This window comes from Hyaena hyaena, unplaced genomic scaffold, assembly GCF_003009895.1.
Source record: "Hyaena hyaena isolate Hyena2069 unplaced genomic scaffold, ASM300989v1 scaffold_310, whole genome shotgun sequence".
Classification (NCBI taxonomy): domain Eukaryota; kingdom Metazoa; phylum Chordata; class Mammalia; order Carnivora; family Hyaenidae; genus Hyaena; species Hyaena hyaena.
In genome coordinates, this window is record NW_024080940.1 from 1,936,105 (window position 1) to 1,961,271 (window position 25,167).

At 38.9% G+C, this 25,167-nt stretch overlaps 1 pseudogene; it reads right to left on the reverse strand.

The window, feature by feature from the left end:
- Positions 1-1,362: 1,362 nt before the first annotated feature.
- Positions 1,363-24,940, reverse strand: LOC120242463 (annotated as a pseudogene).
- Between the last annotated feature and the right edge of the window lie 227 nt (positions 24,941-25,167).

A 25,167-nucleotide genomic window follows, 5' to 3' on the forward strand; every position in this document is an offset into this window, starting at 1 on the left:
CATCTGCTCAGACATTTTTGTCCATTTTTGTACTGGTTATAAGATTTGTTTGGATATTAGATACAAGTTCTGATAATGCAAAAGCAAATATGAGCAGACAATCATTTGAAAGTAAAATATATTATAAAAAGGAACCTACCAAAGAGGGAGCCTGGTGTCAAATAAAGGATCTCAGAGTCAAAAAAGGAGGAGAGTGAGAGTTACAGACAATGAGATAGAGCCACCACACCAACCCTTATCAAAGAAACAAACAGCAAACAAAGAAAAACCCTGGTGGTTAAGACACACTTTTCCTGGTGTGTGTTGCTAGGAACTGAATGTAATTCCTATATATCAAGGGTTACTTTCTATTTCTGCCATTTCTGCCACATTAAGGTGGCAGAAAGATGTTTCCTAAATCAACAAAGTCCAGGGAACTGCCATAGTCACTGGACCTGAGGCCCCAGAGCCTCACACTGAGTTCTGGGAATCTGACTCAATGTCACCATGACTACATTTTTAAGACTGGAAACTTGAGAAACAAATTGTGGGAAGTGAAAACCACAGCACCAGCTGTGGCCCAAACAGGCTCCAGGACTGACTAGCAAAGAAGGTGCTCTTTGCAGGAGGGGACTCAGCAAAAAGACCACAGGTGGAGTCCAGGGAGGGCCACCCCTGCCTAACTGCAGGACAGAGGTCAGGCTTCCTGAGCTTGGGGGTGAGGTGAGAAGGAAATGCAAGAGGAAGACTCAAAATGGAAGAACTGGCCAATATCTTATGTCATGTCATAAAAAGTGAGGATGGAGAAAGATCAGAGAGAATGAGAAGTGTCCAGACAGCAACACGAAGTGAGCAGGGCCCTGTGCCTAAGGACAGGAAGTGTGAAGTAAGGCGGGCTGTCTGCTGAAGGTTTGGGTCTGAGTGAGGAGTTCACTGATAAGGAGCAGGTCAGGAAGCTGAGATCAAATTCACAGACACAGAAAGTAGAACAGAGGTTTCCAGGAGCTTCTGGGGTGGTGGTAGGGCAGGGATAAGAGGATTTACTGTTTGTATAGCATGGAGTTTGAATTTGGGATGATTAAAAAGTTCTGGAATGAGTGGTAGTGATATTTGCACAATAATGTCAATGTGCTTAATGCCACTGACTATACACTTAATGGTTAAAATGGCACATTTTATAGAATATATTTTTTTACCACAACTTGAAAAAAGAATCCCAAGATTGCATCATAAGAATTTTTAAACAGAGGAAGTAAATGATGAGGCAATATTTGTGTTCCACCCTCAGGTGCGAATGTGGGGATGACACTCGGGCTGTCCTGTTCTAAGGAAAGCCTTCTAGAACCAGTGACTCCCTAAACACCCATCAAGGTCGCACCCCTATCAGGCCTTCTTCATATTCCTGGCCCCACACAGCCACCTGGCCATCATGCCCAGCAGCTTCCCACTGAGCCACAGGGTGCCCAGGGTGACCACCACCAGGAACAAGATGATATCCAGCAGGTACTGCTCATGCCATGGCTGCTGCAGGGCATGGGGCTTGAGGTGGGCCGCACCCCCTGTCTGGAGGATGTGATCGATCCAGCCCACCAGCCTCTGGGCAGGGAGCAGGGGGTGGGAGCGCCTGATGATGCTGGCGGCCACCACTGCTGACTTGTACCTGTTGACAAACGCAGAGAAGGAGAGTTACTGCTGTGGCCTCAGACGTCTTAGAGACCTTGTATCACACACACACACTTTCCTCCACATGCACAGAAGACTTAATTTCAAGGAAAAGTTGTTGGCCTGGGGTTGCCACAGTCTAGCTGGTCCCATGGAAAAGCTCAAACTGGTGCCTCCATACAAAAACCATACTCTGTGCTAAATGTGCTAAACTATAAAAGAGTGACCAAGTTGCAAGGAAAAGCCTCTACCCAGGAGGCTTATGGTCGATAAAGGAAAAAGTATATATGAGTATTTGGAAAGTAACATACATTTGACTCAGGCTAGATGTCCTGGAGACCCTAATAAAATACTCAGTCCATCCTGGTTATCAGATCATTGTGCTGGATGGGAATTTACCTAAGACATCATGGGCCCTTTTACTGACTCACTTAACAGAAATCCATCCCAACTTACTTTGTGGCAGACCCTGTGCAAGGCCCTGGGAGCCCAGGGGAAAACAAGAGACACACTGGGCCATCCAGGGGAGCTTACTCTCTACTCTCTAGTGTGAGGGACACATAATAAATTAAAATGTAAGAAATGGGATAGTGTTAAGAAGGAAAAATGAATTGTGATTGAAGACGGTGAGAGAGGGGTACATTTAGGACTGTCAGACAAAGATCATCTCTCTGAGGAGAGGACATTGGAGATGAGTCTGACTGTCATAAAAGGGCCAGTCCTGAGAAGAGAAGGAAGGATGTTCTAGGGAGCAGCACTGACAAACGGCCTAAAGCAGGAAACAATTTGACATATTAGAGGACAGAAAGGCAACCTTCTGCCTCAGTGTAATTCTACTATAAGCAGCCCCAAAATATTAGACCTCTCAGAGACCCTGTGTAAATAGGTCAGAGTCTTCACAACCCTTTTGGTAGAAAATGCCTAACCTTGCTCTCAGAGGAAACAGGTTAGCTGTTAGTATCATGCTAATATCATTCTGTGTCCTGGAAGTTTAACTTTTACTGTAAAAAAGTGCCACACAGGGCCCTTAAGATTTCATATCTTCATATAGCCTAAATAATGACAAGTTCAGAGAGCTCCATACCTCTTATCTTCCATGACTTCTTTCATCTTCAGAGCAAATGTCTCTGCCTTGATCTGCTTTAACTGGATAGAGACACCGAACTTCTTGGCTTCTACTCAGACCATGTTTTCAGGCTGGTCTCCAAAGATGGGAATCCCCACCATAGGCACACCGTGTTGGATGGCCTCCATTATGCTATTCATCCCACCGTGGATGACAAAAAGACAGATGCACGGGTGAGCTGTTGTAACTTAAGAACAGAGAAGAATATGTCAGGCTGAAATCTTTCAGAACACCAGTGAAAGCATTTGGGTGGAAGAAAATACCAAGGGATCTCAAGTTATGCTGCAGAAAATGGATTTGTTGATTTAGCTTGTGACACACTTAAGGGTGCATATTCCAAGATACCAGATTCTGGCCTTCTTTATACACAGAAATTCCTCTAATTCAATCCATCTAAGAGTCAGAACCCATGGAAAACTACAGAGAACAGTCTAAGCATGGCAAAATCTTCCTTCCATCTATCTATCCATCCATCCATCCATCACTCCTTCTCTCTCCACCCTATTTCTCTCTTGCTTCTCTTATCTCTGATTTCTCTCTTGATGTCTCTCTCTGTCTCTGTTTCTATTTCTCACTCTCCGATCTCACCCTCTATCCTTCACTGCCCTTTATTTTCTGTTTATCTGAAGTCTTGACACTTGCATTGACATCACATCTCATGTGGCATTCATCAAACTTACACTGTGTGTGCTTTCTATGCAATTTCATAAAAGGCCCTCTAAAATAGGGAATGATGGACCACATATATCACCATTTCTAGTTCCTATCTCCTCACCCCACCCTTCTTTAGAGAAAACTAAAACAAGTGTTGATAATGAATGATTCATCTCAAACACTGCCTCTCAAACAGGGATGTGTATCAGAATCTATTTGTGTTTCTTTGAAATTGGAATCCTTTTCCCTTCCACATACCCGAAAAAAATGTGCCGAACCCTCTCTTTTAAGTTCCCACTATGTTTGTAACCCATAATCTTGGGGATGAGTCTCTGATGCAGTCAGTGATATGGCAGTGAGGGGGCACCAAAAAGTGGCAGAAGAACAAAGAAAACCTATTGGGATGTAAGGAGCTCTCTGTTACCAGAGAACTCACTGGACCAGGTTACCAGCTGAGACACTCAGTGACAGGTTACTCAGCTTGATACTCAAATATTTTGACATTATCTTCAGACACTGTCAACACAAATTTTTTGCAGCAAAGGAGGATGAACCAATATGTATGGGAATGTATTTCTACAATGGTAAAGGACCTAACAGGTGCTCCAGAGGCCACAGAAAATGGTGGCAACATGGCCCTTAGTATGTGTTCTCAGAATCCATAAACTGTTTTTTATTGTTTAGTGCCAAATACGGTAAAGTCAAAATAATGAGATGATAATATCACTTCTGACTGAAGGTACCAGGACTAGAATAGAAATGAAGAAGACATGGTAGTTTTATCCATTTGGGAAGTATTAGATGATTTCCCAATAACTCTAGCTGGCTGCTCCATCCCTGTCCTCTAGAGATTTCCTTTAGCTTCCAGCTGCCTCTTCTTATGCTAACAGGATTGCCCAGTGGAGCCCTAAAATTACATAAGTGAAAAGAAAGAAGTAGATCTGGGCAATCCTTACCCAAGAGATCATTCTGAGGAAGCCAGTCCATGATTTTCACATTTGCTGCTAATTTGACATCTTTCATCTTTGATATGAAAGATATGACTTTCATATGACCCCTTGAGAGAGATGGGCAAAGGCACTGTTAATCTCCATGAGAACTTCCTGGGACTGATACCTGTTCACAATGGAGCCCAGGGCCACAAGGACAAAACCAGAGTCCCCAAACTTGGCAATTAAATTCTCAAATTTCTGGAGAGAAGTAAGAAAGGTAAGGATGTGAATAAAGTTGTTCATGAAAGCCTAAACCGTCATGAAATGAAAGTTGGCTATTTACTGAATTCACCATCCTGTCAGGTCCTAGAGCTCACTGTCTTGAACTGTTCTCATAGTCCCAGGGACAGCTTGGAGTCTTCTGCACCATGCTCGTATACCTTATGTGTGGTGGCCTTGAATTCATTTTTCTGAGACCTCAGGACACATCATACCATATAAATACTTTCAATTCACAAATGAATGGAAGAGAGCCTTAGGTATCCACTCACTACCACAATAGCCCACATTTCACGAGGCATTTAATGCATACTGTAGCACCAACATCTCGATCCAGGAGTTCCATGTATAACAATGTTACAGGACGAGGAAAGCTGAAATGATGGGAACATCTTTCTTCATTGAGAACATGGCTCAATGACCAGGGTCATCATCATCGTCATCCTTCATCCTTGTTCTGGGGTGATATGCTGATTTAGGAGTGTTCTAATGCTAGACCAGAGGTGCTAGAGTCTGGGTGAGTGCCAGTTGCTGTCCTGGCCCATTAGAGGGCTGTCGTCCTTCTGGAGGCTGAGGTAGATGCTGGGAAAATATCTAGCATGTGTCTCCTTCATATGCTTATTAGGCATCTATCTTCTTTGATGAGGGTTCTGGTAAGGTGTATGACCCATTTAAAATTTTTTAATTGATTGCTTTGTTATTATTATTATTATTAAATTTTAAGATTTCTTTGTATATTTTGCATATATGAATGTGTATTTTTGTGTATATGTGTATATTTTGAATAATAGCCTTTATCAAATATGTCTTTTGCAAATATTTACTCTTGGTTTAAGGCTCCTCCTTTAATTCCCTACAGAGTGTCTTTCCCAGGACAGAAATTTTAATTTCAATTTACCTCATTTATCAATTATTTCTTTCTTACAACATCCCATAGGTTTTGTTTTTTGTTTTCCATGTTGTTGTTGTTGTTTTAATTTTAGTTAGTTAACATACAGTGCAATATTGGTTTCTGGAGTAGAATTCAGTGATTCATCACTTATATTCAGAAACTTGGGGCCAGAAATTATGGGCAAAAAATAAAATAAAATACCTAAAGCCCTGAGCAGAATCTGGGTGAGACTCTCTGTCTTTAACTTAAGACATTAAAACTAGCCAAGTATACAGAAGAATCATAGGTAAATAAAAGCATACAAAAGTCAAAATAGGACAAATTCTCAAAAATATCTGGGAAAATTTAAGTCTTCTCTCATGTCTCTTTCAAAACCTCAAAACATGTCTCACTAATTAGTAGAGGTCTTCCATGGCAGTCAGCAAACACTGGCGGAGATCATTCTTTTTCCAAGTGTCCAATTTCTACAAAAGATGACAAGACACACCGAAAGAAAGAAAGAAAGAAAGAAAGAAAGAAAGAAAGAAAGAAAGAAAGAAAGAAAGAAAGAAAAGCTGTGTCAAATGAAGTAAATAAATTTCCAGAAATCCACCTCCAAGAAAGACAGAAATTGGATTTACTAAACATAGACTTAAACAATTGACCAAATATGTTCAAAGAACTAAATAAAAATATGGACAGAGATCTAAAGAAAATCAGGAATACAATATATATAAATAAAATTGATAGTATCAAGAAAAGTAGAATTTAATTTTTAAAAAGATAAAAAGAAATCTCAAGCTGAAAAATACAATAACTGAATAAAAAAATTCACTAGAGTATTTCAACAGCAAACCCAAACAAACAGAAGAAAGATCTACTTAACTTGAAGACAGAGTATTTAAAGTATCAAATCTGAGGAGAAAAATGGAGAAAGTATCCAGAAAAGGGAGTAAAATCTAAGGGACTCATAGGACCCCACCATGTAGACTAATATATGCATTATGAAGATTACAGGAGAAGAGAGAAAGAAACAGGACAATTGTTTGAAGAAATTATGACACACAAGACAATATTACATGTAGCTACAGTAAAATTTTGGATTGTGAGTAACTTGTTCTGCTAGTGTTCTGCAAAAGAAGCAAACATTTATAATAAATTTTAACTTGGTAAATGAGCAATGTCTTGCAATACATGATGCAAGCATGCAATCATGATGTCGAGCATCACATGATCACAACTGAGCCACATGATCATAACTGAGCCAATGGTTCTTGAAATTCACTTTGATATACAAATACTTTCGATTCCAAGCATGTTTCCTGCTCACAAACGAAGGTTTGACTGTATTACATGTAACACCATATTATATGTAACAATTCCACACACGACAAAAACCCCTACCAGAAGTAAACGATACTGAAAAGTAGCAAGAAACAAGATCAGTTCACAAATATCAATTTCATTACTATATATTAATAATGAACATTTCAGGGCACCTGGATGGCTCAGTTGGTTAAGCACCCCACTCTTGGTTTCAGTTCAGGTCATGATTTCACAGTTTGTGAGTTTGAGCCCCACATCAGGCTCTTCTCTGATGGTGCGGAGCCTGCTTAGGATTCTCTCTCTCCCTTTCTTTCTGCTCATTCAGAGAATAAAAGAAATTACCTACCATGCAAAGTTTCTGTCATAAAGAATTAAAACTTTTCTTTACTTCTTTTTCATAATCTTCAGAGGGAAGCCAACTGATAACTTGGTATGGTTTTCATTCTTTTCTTAAAAATGTAAAAACAACAATAGGGGAAGATATAATTATCTCATGCACCCCAGATTTATATTAGCATGATACAGCAGTATTTTTATTCTAATAGTTATATATATATATATATATATATATATATATATATATATATGAATGCTTGCTTTTTGAAGTATTTTTTGTTGTTTTTCTTTTGCTTGTCTTCTCATTTCTTCAATCATGGGACCTGATAATAGTTATTGAGAAGTTTACAATAATTCAGTCACTTTTATTCAATTTAAAGTACTGGAAGTTTCGATTTAAAACTTTCACTTAAAAGTATAACTATACTTCGTTTTACAGGTGATAATCAAAGATGAATGGTGTGTCAAATAATTTATCAAGATTGAACATATAGTGAGTGGTATATTTTGTACTTAAATAAGGATCTTTTATGGGGCGCCTGGGTGGCTCAGTCAGTTAAGCATCTGATTTCAGCTCAGGTCATGATCTCATGGTTTGTGGGTTCAAGCTCTGCATCAGGCTCTGTGCTGACAGCTAGGAGCCTGGAGCCTGCCTCAGATTCTGTGTCTCCCTTTCTCTCTGCCCTTCCCCCACTTGCTCTCATCCTCTCGCTCTCTCTTTCTCTTTCTCTCTCTCCCTCTCTCTCTCTCTCAAAAATAAATAAACATTTTTTAAATATTTAAATACAGATCTTTTTATTATCTTAGTTCCCCAGTCCTTTCGTTTTTAGAAAAAAAAATTTTTCTTAAAGGTGCAACATGCAAAGATTTTTATTCTGCCAAAAGATACCAAGGACTAAGTTAAAAATAGTAGTCCTGGGGCTAGCTCAGAACCTGGAGCTTGCTTCAGATTCTGTGTCTTCCTTCTCTCTCTGCCCCTCCCCAACTTGTGCTCTATCTCTCTCTGTCTCTAAAAACATGAATAAAAACAATACAAAAATTAAAAAATAAAAAACAGTAGTCCTGTGCACACCTACTTAACATCCTGGCATTTCCCCTATAATTCATGTGTAATAGACTCTGACACCATTTTTCAGGTTGGACTGCTGACAGCTTTCAAGTTCCACCTTCTTAATCTTCTCTGACTCATTTGGGCAAACTTAAAAGAAGCCTCAATATGGCCTCCTTTGTGTTAGCAAAATTTTCAAGCCAAGCAAACCAGATCCAAGTAGGGGAATTCTCACCTCCAACACACTCGAAAACTTCCATAAATGGCATTTAGAGACAAGTATGAGTATAGCCTTTAAGGGGCCCTGGTCATGCATGTCACATAAACATATTTTTTGTGATAGATTGGATTATATTTCTGGATTCCAGCATGATCTGTGATTGACACTAAGCTAGGTGGAACCCTGTGACCAATGGTTGTGTGTCAAACTCAGGCACTGCCCCTATTATAAATAGTCCCCCAATGTAGGACTGATTCCAATTTACAAGCCTACTGAATGGTATGAAGAAGGGTAGCCACCATGTAGTATGATGAGATCCACACCCATAAAAGTAGATGATGCACTAGAACCCTAGAAAATGCATTTGCTATTGCTACTGATTTTATCTCCGTGGCTAAAAGAAGACCTTGATTAACACAGTAATGGTGGGGGGCACCTGGGTGGCTCAGTCGATGGAGCATCAAACTCTGGATTTTGGCTCAGGCATGAACTCACAGTTCGTTAGATCAAGCCCCATGTCCAGCTCTGTACTGTCCATGGGGAACCTGCTTGGGGTTCTCTCTTCTCTCTCTGCCCCTCCTACTTACACTGTCTCTCAAAATAAATAAATAAACTTTGAAGAAAACACAGTAATAGGGAAAAACACTGATGACACACTTGTGGAGTGAATTCAAGGAGTTAATTTAAACACAGTTTAATCTCACGTCTCTCAAAATCATCACTGAGGAGTCCCCTAGCCCTGATGATATTAATTGGGACATTCTGAAAAGAAACTTACAAATATGACCAAGTTAGAATGGACACCCCCCCCCAATATATTTAACAAATGTATTTGAACATAATTCATTTGTTAAGTGATCTCAAAATAAGCATGGCAGTTCTTATCTAACAAGTCATAACTTAAAATAAAGTGAAGATTTTGGCATTTACAGTCAGCATAACAAAAGCATAACAAACTTTGGATCTGTTCAACACATTAAAACTGTTAATTAATACAACCCATTTTGTATTAACACAGCTCCTGTAGAATTAAATCCTATTTGGTGAAGGAGTGATTATTCCTAGTGGTTCTCCATTTAATAGCCTAATTTAGACTATTCTTAAACCTGGAAAGAATGAATGGTGCCTTGCAGCGCACTACTATAAACTGTAATGCCATGCCCCATCTATTAAGGCTCCCATCTCCAATGTTACTGAAATTGCTGACTATATCTAAGTACGTACTAACAAATACTACTTCACCATCATATATCTGGCACATATGTTCTGCTTAATTCCTATTTCAACAAGCTCTCAGCTGCAGTTTCTCTTCATCTTCATCTTTGAAGGATACAAATCATTTGTAACTAGATTCTCATGGACTACCTCAACAGCCCTTAAGCTTTGTGGACAAGGTCTTAACCACATTTAACTTTCTCCAGGAGCACATGTATGACACTTCATTGAAGACAAACTCCTTTTGCAGATTCATTGACCCTCCTTATTCAAGACACATTCACATAGGAGCTCACAAAAAAGGTATGTGCCACAGCCTTACACAAAGCATAAACCTTGGCACTTCAGTTGAATTCCTGAGAAGTGCTTATTCATTTGAACGTCTTTCCATCCCTGACTATCAAGGATGCATGACAGTATTAGAAGCTTTCCCAAACACATTTTGTCATAGAAGTATATATGTATGTGGGAAAATTCTGGGATGATGTTGGAGTACCAGGAATCTGTCTCCTGACCTAGACAAGTCTACTGGTAGATCTGTCTAAGGTAACTATTTTTGAACTCTGCAGTCAACTGATGGTTTGTAAAGGGGAAGTCTTTAATTGTAAATTGCAGATAATTTCAGTTAATTTCATCTCTTGTCACAGTAGTAGCTACCCATTCCACCACCCCTCAGTCTATACATGTGTTCATAAAGCAGCTGCCACACAGCCAGAAAGGGCAAAAGGGACATTTTCCTCCAAATATCAGATATCTATGCTCTGATTGCTGATTGCTCCCTCTGATCAAAGAGGTGCAGAGAAATAAGTCAGTAACAATAATTTTCCATCAGTGCCTCATTGTTGCAAGCACCTCCTCCTGTGGTTGAATGGACACGGACTCCCAGGGAATTTAAAATGGTGATGCCCTTTTTTCCCTTTTGAGAGAACACATTAAAGGCTAGAACATTGGAAGGGCACCTGGGTGGCTAGGTCAGTTAAGTGTCTGAGTTCGGCTCTGGCCATGTTCTCATGGTTCATGAGTTTGAGCCCCGTGTTGGGTTCTCTGCTCTGAGCACAGAGCTGTCTTCGGATCCTTTGTCCTCTCCCTCTCTGCCCCTCTCCTGCTTATGCTCGCTCTATCTCTCAAAAATAAACATTAAAAAAATTTTAAATGCTAAGACATTGGAAAACAACTGTATATACCAGGAACCTTAGAAAGTGTCCATTTAAGACCAGGACAAGGCTCCTAAAAGACATGAGAATAGTGAAATCTACACTTCAGGTTGATTCTCACCACAAAGGTAGGGTAAAACAATTTTTAAAAACCACCAAAAACAATAAACAAAATTAATAACAAAAATCTGCAAACCCTGGAGAAGGGAGGAAAGTCTTATCTTCAGATTTGACACACCATTAGATTCAAATTTTCAGTTTTCAATGAAAATCACAAGACACATCAAGAAACTGGAAACTATAGCCTATTCAGAGGAGAATAATAAATCAACAGAAACTGTCCCTGAGAAAGACCTGATGGTGAATATACTAGACAATGACTTTACAATCACTGTCATAAAGATTCTCAAGGAACTAAAGCAAGATGTGGATAAAAGTCAAGGGAAAAGTGTGTGCAAAATAAAAGTGTCAATAGAAGGATAGAAAATCTAAAAAGAAACCAAAATCAAATTCTAGAACTGAAAAATACAACAAATGAAATGAAAATTTCACTAGACAGATTCAAAGGCAGATTTGAGCAAGCAAAAGAAATTATCAGCGAACCTGAAGAGAAGATAATGGAAATTATAGAGGCTGAAGAACAGAAAGTTTAATGATTTAAGAAAAAGGAACACAGCCTAAGAGTCCAACATATACATTGTGGATGCTCAGAAGGGGTAGAAAGAAAGAAAGGGATGGAGAAAACATTTTAAGTAATTGTGGTTAAAAGCCTCCCATATTAGATGAAAGATGAATATAAACATCCAGGAAGTTCAAGAAACTCCAAGCAATATAAACTCAGACACCCACATCAAGACACATTATTATCAAAATTTAGAAAGGTAAAGAGAGAGTATTAAAAGCAGCAAGAGAAAATTGTCTCATGACATACAAATGATTATCAATAAGATTATGAACAGAAATTTTGAAGGCCAGAAGACCCTGGGCCAACATAGTCAAAGCGCTAAAAGGAAAGAATGGTCAACAAAAAATTCTGCATCTGGCAACACTGTCCTTCAAAAGTGAAGGAGAAATTAAGACATTCCCAAGTAAACAAAACCTAAGGAAAGCTATTGTTACTAGACCTATACTAAGAGAAATGTTCAATGGAGTCTTCCAAGGAAAAATGAAAGGACACCAGATACTAACTCAAAGGAATATGAAGATACAAAGATTTTAACAGAGGTAAATGAATGGATAATTATAAAAACTAGTACTATTCTAACAATGGTTTTAACTGCACTTTTTGTTTCTACATGATTTAAGAGACTAGTACATTAGAAACAACTATTAAGGTTTTTAAAATTTTTATTCAAATTCCAGTTAGTCAACACACATGTAATATTAGTTTCAGGCATATAATATAGTGACTAAACATTTCTATACAGCAGCCATTGCTCATCACAAGTGCACTCCTTAATCTCCATCACATATTTAACCTATGTTAAATCCACTTCCCTTTTGGTAACCATTAGTTTCTTCTCTATAGTTAACTGTCTGTTTCTTGGTTTGCCTCTTTTTTCCCTTGGCTTATTTGTTTTGTTTCCTAAATTCCACATATGATTGAAATTATATGGTATTTGTCTTTCTGTGGCTGATTTATTTCATTAAGCATAATACTCTCTAGTTCCATCTATGTCATTCCAAATGGCAAGATTTCATTATTTTCTATGGCTAAGTAACATTTCATTGTATACACATACCATTTTTTTTTTAATTCATTCATTAGCTGAAGGATACTTGGGCTGTTTCCATAATTTGACTTGTAGATAATGGTGTTATAAACATCGGAGTGCATGTATCCCTTTGAATTCATATTTTTGTATATTTTGAGTAAATACCTAATAGTGTAATTGCTAAATATAGGGTAGTTACATTTTTAACTTTTTGAGGAACCTCTATATTGTTTTCCATAGTGACTACATCAGTTTGCATTCCCACCAAGAGTGCAAAAGGGTTTTTTTTATCCAGACCTAGGAGGCACAGAGACCTGCCATCAAAATCAACATAAGTAGGCCAACACCAAGAAATAGTATAATTAAATTTGCATAATATATAGTGATATAGAAAAAAATGTTAAAAGCAGCAACACAAAAGAGGTCCTTAGCATATAAGGAAAGACTCATGAGCCTTGCTGGAACTTTCTCAACAGAAACATGGAAGCCTAGAAGGGATTGGCATGATATCTTCAAAGTGCTGAATAAGAAAGATCTGTAGCCAAGAATACCCTATCTAGCAAGGCTATCATTCAGAATAGACAGAGAGATAAGAGTTTCCCAGAAGAAAAAAAAAAAAAAAACCTGAAAAAGTTCATGACCACTAAACTAGCCCTGCAAGAAATATTAAAGGAGACTCTTTGAGTGCAAAGAAGAGACCAAAAGAGACAAAGACATGAAAGGATCAGAGAAAATCTCCAGAAACATTGACAAAACAAGTAATAAAATGACAATAAATACCTATCTGTCAATAATTACTTTGAGTGTAAAAGGACTAAATGCTCCAATCAAGACAAAATGTGTCAGACTGGAGAAAAAAAGAATAAGACCCACCTATATGCTGCCTGCAAGAGACAATTTTAGACCGAAGATTGAAAGTGAAGGGATGGAGAAAATTTATCATCCAAATGGATGTCAAAAGAAAGCCAAAGTAGCAATAATTATATCAGCAAACTAGATTTTAAAACAAAGACTGTAACAAGATAAAGGAAAGCATTATATCATAATATAAGGAACACTCCAACAAGAAGGTATAATAATTGTAAATAATTATGCACCCAATATGAAGCACCCAAATATATAAAATAATTAATAACAAACATAAAGGAGCTATAGGGTAATTAGGAATTTCAAAACTAATATTGTAAACTTTGCTTGTAAATCCAAGTTTTCTACATAATTTAAGATGCTAAAGATAGAGGTGCCTGGGTGGCTCAGTCAGTTATGGGTCCGACATCGGCTCAGGTCATGATCTCACGGTTCGTGGGTTCGAGCCCTGCGTCGGGCTCTGTGCTGACAGCTAGCTCAGAGCCTGGAGCCTGTTTCAGATTCTGTATCTCCCTTTCTCTCTCTGATCCTCCCCTGCTCACTCTGTCTCTCTCTCTCTTAGAAATAAATAAAAAACATTTAAAAAATTTTTTAAAAACGATGCTAATGATAGATTACGTCTGGAGGCACACATGTATAAAAATATAATTTTGTGACATCAACAACAAAAAAGGTGTGGGACTAAAGCTTTACAGGAGCAGAATTTTAAGTGGAACCAAGGGTAAGCTGATATAACATGTGACATAGATTTAGCAGGTTAAAATGTGAGTGACAGGGGCCCCTGGGTGGCTTAGTCGGTGAAGCGTCCGACTTTCGCTTAGGTCATGATCTCGCGGTTCGTGGGTTCCGGCCCCGCGTCGGGCTCTGTGCTGACTGCCAGCTAAGAGCCTGGAGCCTGTTTCAGTCTGTGACTCCCTCTCTCTCTGACCCTCCCTTGCTCACGCTGTCTCTCTCTCTCTCTTTCTTAGAAATAAATAAAAATATTAAAAAAAAATAAAAATAAAAAAATAAAATAAAATGTGAGTGACATAGATTTAGCAGGTTAAATGAATCCCCATGGTAACCACATATAAAAAAATAGCTATAGAATATACACAAAAAGAAATCAAAAATGAATTTAAACATTTCACAACAAAGATTCAACTAAACACAAAAGAAACAGTATTACAGAAAGTGAGGGACAAAAAAGCTGTAAGGCACATGGAAAACAACAAAATGACAGAAGTTAAGTTGTTCCTTATCAGTAATAACTTTAAATGTAAATGATTTTAACTCTCCAATCAAAAGACAGAAGAAAATGGCAGAATGGACAAAAACACATGATTCAATTGTAATGGCTTTGTATGGTGGTAGATGGTAGCTACATGTGTGAGCATAGCATAACATATAGAGTCATCCAATCACTATATTGTACACTTGAAACTAATGTAACATTGTGTATCAACTATACTTCAATAAGACATAATAATAATAATAAAACATTAAAAAGATATTAACAATAGGGGGAAAGGTGATGGTATATGGAAACTTTCTCTACAATCTTAACAAGTTTTCTGAAAATCTAAAATTATTCCAAAATTAAGAAATGTATTAAATAAATAAAGGCAAAAATCAAAAGGCCACACACACACACACACACAAAGAAAAACATGATCCAACTATGCACAATCTACAAGAGACTCAATTTATATCCAGTGACAGAGGTAGACTGAAAGGGATATGACAGAAAAAGATATTCCATGCAAATAATACCCAAAGGAAAGCAGATATGCAAATATCAGCCAAATAGCCTTTAATAAAAAAATCACGTGAGCCAAAGTGACATTACAAATTAATAAAAGTTTCAATACATCAGGGAATTACAACAATTTTATTTTTTTTTAATATTTTTATTTATTTCTAGGAGAGAGAGAGAGAGAGAGAGAGACAGCATGAGCAGGGGAGGGTCAGAGAGAGAGGGAGTCACAGACTCTGAAACAGGCTCCAGGCTCTGAGCTGGTAGCCAGCACAGAGCCCGACGCGGGGCTCGAACCCACGAACCGCCAGATCATGACCTAAGCGGAAGTAGGACGCTTAACCGACTAAGCCACCCAGGCGCCCCTACAACAATTTTAAACACACATATGCCTAATGAGACACCATCAATATATCTAAAGTAAAAACTGGCAGAATTGAGGGGTAAATACACAACTATATAATAATCATTGGAGATTTCAACATCCACTCTCAATACTGGATAAAATAACCAGAACAAAGATCAGTAAGGATTTAAAGACTTGCATACATTGATCCTCTAGTTGTCACAGACATATACAGAGCACTGTACCCAGCAACAGCAGCATATATGTTCTTCTCAAGGGCACATGGGACATTTTCCAGCATAGATCATATGTTCAGCCACAAATAAGTCTCAATAGATTTTAAAACATAATTTTTCAGGACATCTGAACACAACACGATGAAGCTAGAAATCAACAACAGAAGGAAAACCAGAAAATTCACAAATTTTGGGTATTTAACAACACCCTTTTTAAAGAAGCAATGTATCAAAAAGAAATCACAAGGGAAAACAGAAAATACTTAGAGATGATATACACCAAAAGCAGTGCTTAGAAGGAAATTTAAGGCTGCAAATGCCTATATAAAGAAGAAAGTTGTTGGGACGCCTGGGTGGCTCAGTCAGTTGAGAGACTGACTTCAGCTCAGGTCATGATCTCGCAGTTCATGAGTTCAAGTCCTGTGCTAACAGCTTGAAGCCTGGAATCTTCTTCAGATTCTGTGTCTCCCTCTCTCTCTGCCTCTCCCCTGTTTGCTCTCTCTCTCTCTCTCTCGAGAGACTGACTTCAGCTCAGGTCATGATCTCGCAGTTCATGAGTTCAAGTCCTGTGCTAACAGCTTGAAGCCTGGAATCTTCTTCAGATTCTGTGTCTCCCTCTCTCTCTGCCTCTCCCCTGTTTGCTCTCTCTCTCTCTCTCTCTCAAAAATAAACATTAAAAATTAAAAAAAAAAAAAGAAAGTTCTTAAATCATTAACCTATCGTGCCACATGAAAGCACTGGGGGAAAATGTATACTAAACCTAAAACAAAAGGAGGTAGAATTAAAATACTAGAGGAGAAATTAGTAAAATTGGAAATAGAAAAACAATTAGGAATCAATGAAGGCCAGTTCTTTGAAAAGATCATGAAAATTAACAAACAAGACAGAAAGATACAAATTACTAGGGCCAGAAGTGAAAGAAGGAACACCACTAAAGTTGATACAACAATTAAAAGGACCATAAAAAAATCTATGAACTTTAGATGCCAATAAATTAGATAACATTGTTGAAATAAATAAATTATTAGAAGACATAAACTACTAAAGTTAATATAAAGAAGAAAAAGACATTCTGAGTAGACCTATAAAGAAGAGTATTTGTCCCATTTACATAAAGAACAAAGAATCTCTTGCCTTATAAATATCCAAAATATAAATGAAGGTCACACATATGTCTTCACACATTAAAGACATAGTACACAGCCTCAACCAAGACTGTCCTTGTCCTCTTCACATTTTCAAACATTACTGATCATGAACAAGGCACTAATTCATTTCCCTAAATGCACAATGCTGGTCTTTTGAATAAGACATTGAGTGATGCATTCAACTCCCTCACCAGGCTTAGGAAGCAGGTCTCATAAAATGCCATATGACTTACTTACAAAGGTTCAAATCAAAATAAATGAAACATGGCATGTTCTGGTCATCAGTCAAACATGAAGGGAAGGGCCCATTCCAGCTGAAACACTGACCATAATAAAAACCAAAAGCCACTCTCCTTTTCCTGTTCTTTCAATGGACTTTTGGACCAGCTTGGGAGTTGCCTTGTTCTACCCCAGAAAGCCACATTATGTTATTAAGGAACCACTTTATAGCCTAGTGGTATATAGGTAAGACCATAAGTTCCAATATCCAAACTTAACTTTGGGATGAGAATAGACATCCTGTCTCTCAGAGTGGCTAAAACAATTTAGGAAAAAATAACACTAATTCTACGCTAACGCTTCCAGAAAACTGATAAAGGAATACAACCTAATTCATTCTATGAGACAAGCATTGCACTGATACCACTGATAGCAATGCCAGGGGGAAAAAATTCCAAGAAAATAGCAATGTTCCATGTGAACACAGGTATAAAATTTTAAACCAAAATTTAAGCAAACCCAAATATGAAAATGAAAATATCATGACCAAGTGGAGTGTGTTCCCAGAATATGAGGTTAGTTTAACATTGAAAATCAATCAGCACATCCGTCATATTAACATAATAAATAACCATATATTCATACTAATGCATGTAGCAAAAACATGAACTACATTTTATAAATTAAATATTGCGCTATTCAAAGGACGTGACTAAAAGAGTAAAAAGATGAGTCATGGACGGGTAAAGAATATTTGCAGAGCTTATATGTGATAAACTACTTCTATCAAAAATATATATCAAGAACTCTGGAGACTCAATCACAAATGACCCAATGTAAAAATGGGGAAAATCTGACAAACACTTCTCCAGTGAAGCTATATGGTTGACAAATAAGCACATGAAAAAGGCTTAACATTACTGAAATATAACTAAACACCTACACAAGGAGGCTAAACATAAAAAGACTAACCATAGCAAGTACTGACAAGGATGTGGCGTACACAAAACTTGCAGTCACTTCTTGTGAGATGAAGAATGTTAGAGCCCCTTTGGAAAGCAGTATGACCACTTCTTTAAAAGTTAAACATGCACCTAACATATGGTTCAGCCACAGCTCTCCTACCAATTAATCCAGAGAAAAAATAGTACATGTTGATACAAAGGCTTGTACACAAATCTTCACAGCAGGTGCGTTAGCCATAACTTGAAACTGGAGATGAACCTAATGCCCTTCAACAGACAACTAAAGAAACACACTATGGCAGTCCATACACAGAATATTATTCAGCAACAAAAGGGAATGAGCTATTCATATACACACTATAAACAAGTCTCAAAATATTTGCATTGAGCACAATAAACAAAAATATGATATCATTGATATAAAACTTGCATGAGGTGATCTAACACATAGGGACATATTAGGGATTGACTGGCAATGGGAATAGAAAAGTGGGAGGATCCAGAGGGGAGATTGCAAAAGGGTATTAGAAAGCTTCTGGTGGGGGAACAATGTATTTGTTATCTTGATTATGTTGATGGTTTCACAGGTATATCTACACACATATGTCAGTGTATGTACATGTCCAAATATATCAAATTGTATGTTTTAAATATGTCCAGTTATATGCCAATATTACTTCAATAGAATGGTTTAAATAATGAAGATAAGCAACTTCAGGTTATATACCAATATATCCAGTTATATCCAAATATATCCAGTTATCCACCAATATTACTTCAACAGAATGGTTTAAATAATGAAGATAAGCAACTTCAGGCTGTGCCACAAGAAAGTGACAGGACCATATTGAAATTCCTACTTTATTTTTTAAATATAATTCAGTGTCAAATTGGCTAACATACAGTATGTATGGTGTGCTCTTGGTTTTGGGGGTAGATTCCCATGGTTCATCACTTACATACAGCATCAAGTATACTCATCCCAACAAATGCCCTCCTCAATTTTAAAGACCTAAAAAAAAAAACCTGACCAAATATATGTTAAAAACATTTTTTTAAGATATTGGACACCATGTAGCACAGGACATTCATGAATGGCTGGAGAAAACTTCCAACATAGGTCTCAGGAGAAGGGACTCACAACCAGGCCTGGCCATCTCCCTGAGCGGAACACTGCAGATTTGGGGAAGGACAAGGCAGCTAGAATTCACAAACCAGAATACCAGAATACCAAAAGGGAGCTGTAGGGAGACAAAGCTTGGGGTTGGAGTCTTCCTAAGAAGAGTTCAGTGCAAGCATATGAGGAAACTATCCAAGGTACAATAAAGAATGAAATAGAATAACACCCAGAGATTATACAGAGTCTTTTCAAGCCACTATTCAGCCTTGATAGTTAATGAAGATCTAAAGGAGAGTTCCAGAATCAGCTAGATAAAGGTACATTTTGATCTAATTCCTGTAACTTTCTCCCAGTTGATTTTAAAATTCAGAGGGAGAGGTGGTTGTATTTTATTAAACTTTATAAACCCCAGCAATAAGAAATTGACCTCACCTTGATCACAGCAGACTAAGATCCTAGGTTTTTAGCTCCCAGCGTAAGATGAGCGCTACTGGATAGATAAAGGGAGGAGCCCATGAGCCAAATCAAAAGCCTGAATTGCAAGAAAGGATTTCCTTAATTAGCTGCTGACCTGGCTCTCCTACTTCCTAACCCAAAGAAAGAAGGACCTAACTGGCTGAAAGGTGTAGAACTGTCTGGTCACAACAATGTCCTCCAGGCAGAACTTTTAAGTGTAAACAAGTTCCTTAGAATTAATGATGTAACTGCACAGTCCCCCCAGAAGAATGAAGATCTGTCACTTGGGGAATGTCTACCTGATAGACATAGAGGTACAGCAAGCTATCTTCAGAAAAGGAAGAGTCAGAACTGGAGACAAGTAAGTCCTCTGGAGGCTAGCATCTTAAACTTGTGAGTACAGTTATTGATTGGAACCATACTACATCTAAGTATTGGAAACACTTGATACTTCAGTTTTATGAAGTCATTTTTTTATTAAAGATGTAAATAAAAACCCTATAGAGAAGTTACCCAAGCAGGTAGTTAATACAGGTTCAAAAGATTCAATACTGAGTACTGAACAGATCAACAAAAATAATCCAATTACATGTTTCCCTATTTGCAAATCTTTAAGTCTATTGCTTAAGAGAAAAATATATATTCCATTTCAAAATTTCCGAAATTTCAAGTGAATGGTAAAAATCAAGAAACTCTAGACTGTTAAAACTTGAAACCAAAAATAAAACTAAGGAAATCCATGAGTCCCCTGAATTGTTTATTGTTCTGAGTGTGGGTATGTTTGGTAAAGAAGTAGAGGGTTTAAAGCTTTCAGCTCTTCCTCGGGGCGCCTGGGTGGTTTAGTCAGTTAAGCGTCCGACTTTCGCTTAGGCCTTGATCTCGCGGTACTGACTGCCAGCTCAGAACCTGGAGCCTGTTTCAGAGTCTGTGACTCCCTCTCTCTCTGACCCTCCCCTGATCATGCTGTCTCTCTCTCTCTTTCTCTCCTAGAAATAAATAAAACACTTAAAAATTTTTAAAAGAAAGTTTCTAAAGCTTTCAGCTCTTCCTCAATTCATGGGAACCACCCAAATAAAATGATCATGTACCACAGCTACCATGAATGGGAGTCCAAGCAAATACACAATCAGACTCACGATCAAAATAGATACAAAGAGATATGTATAGAAAGGGTATTCAGTGAACAATATAGAACCTAATCTAGAAGGTGATTAAAATAGTCTGAACAATAACAAGCCTGAAGTTCTTAAGAATTTCATACTTGCTCACACTTGTTTTTTCCTAAAAAATTCTTAATTTTAGATTTTTTAAAAATTAGGAGCACCTGGGCAACTCAGTCAGTTAAGCATCTGACATTGGCTCAGGTCATGATCTCACGGTTCATGGGGTCAAGCCCCATGTCGGGCTCTGTGCTGACAGCTCAGAGCCTGGAGCCTACTTCAGATTGTGTCTTCTTCTCTCTCTTTGTCCTCCCCTATTTGTGCTCTGTCTCTGTCTGTCAAAAATGAATATACATTTTTAAAAATTAAAAAAAATTAAAGCTGTAGCAATTTAGAATAAGAAAATCAGATCTTTAAGTTCCAGATCAACCCAACTGTGTTTTCAACCAGCTGTATGAACTTGAACAAATCTTTTAAGTTCTCTGGGCCTCTGTGTCCTCTCTGTCGACAGAGAAGAGTTGGCAAGACTGATGAACTTTGTCTTAGCTAAAATTCTTTGAATTAAGTAACTCAAGAACTTCTGACATCACTATGCATAACTCATGGGCAGCCAGTGACTTCTCAAAAATACAGGATCATCACATTGATTGATTCTGATCCTAGGAAATGAATAAAAGACAACCTTTAAAAAGATTTCTTAAATTTCAGGCCTCAGAACAGGAGTAGAAAGTAACCTATGAAACAGGAAGAGCAGCTCTCCTTACATAATAGCAGCTATAAATCTATCTGAAGACATCTGTTAAATAAAAATTAAAGCCACACCACACTAGTACTTTTCAAAATGATCAATAATAAGATATGGAGACTTACCTGAAATGAAGTGACATTTAGCTAAGGAGGTAAAATATGAGAGATATGGCATGTTGAGGCCAGGTCTACAGAGGCTTATAAAATATCACACACACACACACACACACACACACACACACACAATGTTTTTTTCCATCTTTTCAATACTAGATTCAAAAAGACTTTTGGCTAAGCAGTACTATACAAAAGACATTGTCTCTCTTTCCTAGGATAGAAAAATTCAAGAATTCAATAAATACCAAAAAGAAACCATACCAAAAAGAAACCAAACCATTAAAAAATCTGCTCCATAAAGAAGCATGGTGACATTATAACCATGATCTTGAAGAATCTCAGATACATGGTCTAGCAGGAGATAATGGCTTCCACCTAGGAACAATATAAAATTTTATTTTTGTGAACAGAGGGTCTGAAATTGATGTGGAGGGTGGAGAAATCCAAGGTAAGGTGGCAGAGTTGATGTTGAGTAGAGGAAGATGAATTTCTTCAGTCCCTCTGTCTCACTTTGGGTAAGCAGCAGCTGTGATACCTAGAATGAATCTGCCAAATCTTGACCTGTGGAGGCCAAATCAGTCCTCCATTTAAGATTTCTCTGTGATTATGGTCTCCATGCCAGTGTGAGGGGTTTCTCTACGCTACAGCTTTAAGGAGGTCCTGATCTTACGTATATGTTGCATTTTAGCCAAGCCATATGAACACACCATGCCCAAAAGAAATAACTGTACTGGTGGAATTTTTGAGACACTGTTGTGTATATGAAAGAGATAGGTTCCTATTGGACAATCAACCAGAGCTTATTCTAGAATCTTACACCTTGAAAATTTATGCTAGTGTAAGAGCCAGAAACAGGGAAACTTGAAAATCTGTGCAATAAACAGCCATGGAGTAGAAGGAGGTAGGCATAAAAATCATTAGATTCAAATATATTTGGCAAGCTGTTTCTCACTTGGGAAATGAATTTTGCTGAATTCAATTAAGGTATTCAGGATAACTGTGGGTCCTTGGGGTAGAACTGCTGGATCCAAACAGCAGTATGTATGAGAGACTGGGACATCACCCATTCTAGGAAAATCTTGTAATCCTAAAAAAGAGAAGCTTGATCCTCTGGGGAGGTTCAGGTTCTATCACATCAATGTCTAAAACCATGAGCCATCAGGGGACATTTTTGTTTATTCCTTGGGCTTCATCAGCAGAGAAAGTGAAATCAGAAAGAAAGGAATATAATTTGATGACATTGGGAAGTGGGGGTTGTTTGGAGGATAAAGATCTCATGACTGGGTCAGCAGAGAGGAATGTAAGACTACAGTTATAGTGTGTAATTGTGGGTTTACTCTAGCTTTTTACATCTATACTTGTGTTTTCTGAGGTAATACATAAAACACAAAACACCTACCCCCTCAACTGTCTGCTCTGGCTCATCTTTAGCCCATATAAGAATGGATGCAGCTAGGAGCACATGTACCCCAATGTTCATAGCAGCACTCTCAACAATAGCTAAAACATGGAAAGAGACTAAGTGTCCATCATCGGACGAATGGATCAAAAAGATGTGGTTTATCTATACCATGGAATACTACATGGCAATGAGAAACAATGAAATCTGGCCATGTGTAGCAACATGGATGGACCTTGAGGGTGTTAAGCTGAGTGAAATAAGTCAGGCAGAGAAGGACAAATACCAGTTTGCATGTATAGGAGGATTAGGAGGAACATAACTGAGGAACAAGGGGGAGAAGAAGGGGGGAAATGGTGGTGGAAAGGGAGAGAGGTAAACCATGAGAGACTCTTGAATGCTGAGAACAAACTAAGGACTGATGGGTGTGGGGGGGAGGGGGGAGATGGGCATGGAGGGAGGGCACTTGGGATGAGCACTGGGTGTTATATGGAAACCGACCTGACAATAGGCTATTTGTAAAAAAAATAAAATAAAATAAAAAAATAAAAATAAAATAGCACTAACCAATTAAAAAAAAAAAAAAAGAATGGATGCAGCAAAGAAGGCTTCCTGTAAAGGCAGCCATTCCCGAGGGTCTCGGTGAGCCCAGTGCATTCTGGGGCAGAGACGGGGCTTCCAACACCTCCAGACTACACCTGCCCCCAGTCAGAGTCCAGAGGACATGCAATCTCATGAGGTGAGTCTGCTCTTTTTTCTGTTGCTCTTGAATATCATTAAAAAATAGATTTCAAATGGAAAGTAAAGTTTTTAAAATATTGATTTTTTAGGAGTCTCCACTGTTTAGATTAGAGTCTGGGGAAGAGGACAGGTTTGAGGTAAGAAACAGTGAGTTAAGTCCCAGTGTGTGACATCAGAGAGGGCTGGTGTGTTCTTGCAAAAAGCCCCTCATTTCCCTGACCCTCAGGTTTCCTGTCAGGAAATAAAAGGAAGATGCCCAATTAGATGAACTCTGTGTTTTTTCCAGCCCAGGATCCCCAAATTCCTGGGGATCTGAAAGTGATCCCAGGAGCCCCATATCCTGTCAGGATGGATCTAAAAAATACCTTGAGGAAACTCCATGTTATGATGCTTCTTTATCCTGATAAATGTCCCTGTTCCCCTTCTGTTCCTTTTGAGGCAGAAGTAAAGGCATTGAAACTGGGTTCTCGCAGAATTAACTGCTTCACTGTCCTTTAAAACTTCCAGCAGCAAACGTGAAAGAGAGAAGGGCTCCCAAAATCTTGATTGCCCAGGGCCCCCTCCTCTGCCCAGTTGCCAGGTTTTCTATTAATGAAACATGCTGGTGTGTGTGCTGCTGCCCCCAGGAGCCGCTGTCCTAGAGCCTGAAACTGACCTCACCTTCCACTTTCTACCGGCAACTACCGCACCCCCCCACCCCCACCCCACCCCACCCCCGGCATTTAGGGTGTGCCTCGGAGAGTCCCTTCCCCGCCCTGGAGTGGGCGGCTCCCGGTTTCTAGCTCAGCACAGGATCTAAATTCCAGCCCCAGCAACGCACAATGGGACACACCTCCAGAGTAGGTAACAAGAGAGGTAAGGAAACTTCTGTTTTTTCCAGAACTAACTTCCCCATCCCAGCAGTGGGGACCGCTCTCTGCCGCAGGCACACCAACCTCTCCCTCTGCCAGCCTGGGACACGATCCGGTCTCGCAAACCACATGGAATGATCCTCTGACCCAAGGCTGTGTGACTGAGCCCAGGCACAGCTGCCTGGGATGCGCCTGTGTCTGATTCTCCAGCTAAGCACTCACCCAGTGCAAATGCAGTCAGAATTTTGGCGGCCTCAGAGAGCAGGAACCCAGGCAGAAGGAAGCCAGCCAGCAGCAGCGCCCGCTGCCCCGCCATGCTCGCTCCTCTTCCAGCTGCAGAGTCCAGCCTGGTGCCCAGAGCCCTGTGCTCTGTGTCTCTGTAGCCCATGACCTGTGTGCCCTGGGACACGTGCTGCCCTGGCAGCCAAGGAAGTGCACTGACAGGCAGCTTGGGAAGAGGCGAGAGGTGGATCCTGCCTGTCTTCTCTTCTTTTTGTCACCTCTAGCCCTTCTGCTCCTCCTCCCGGGTGCTTGCTCCACAGG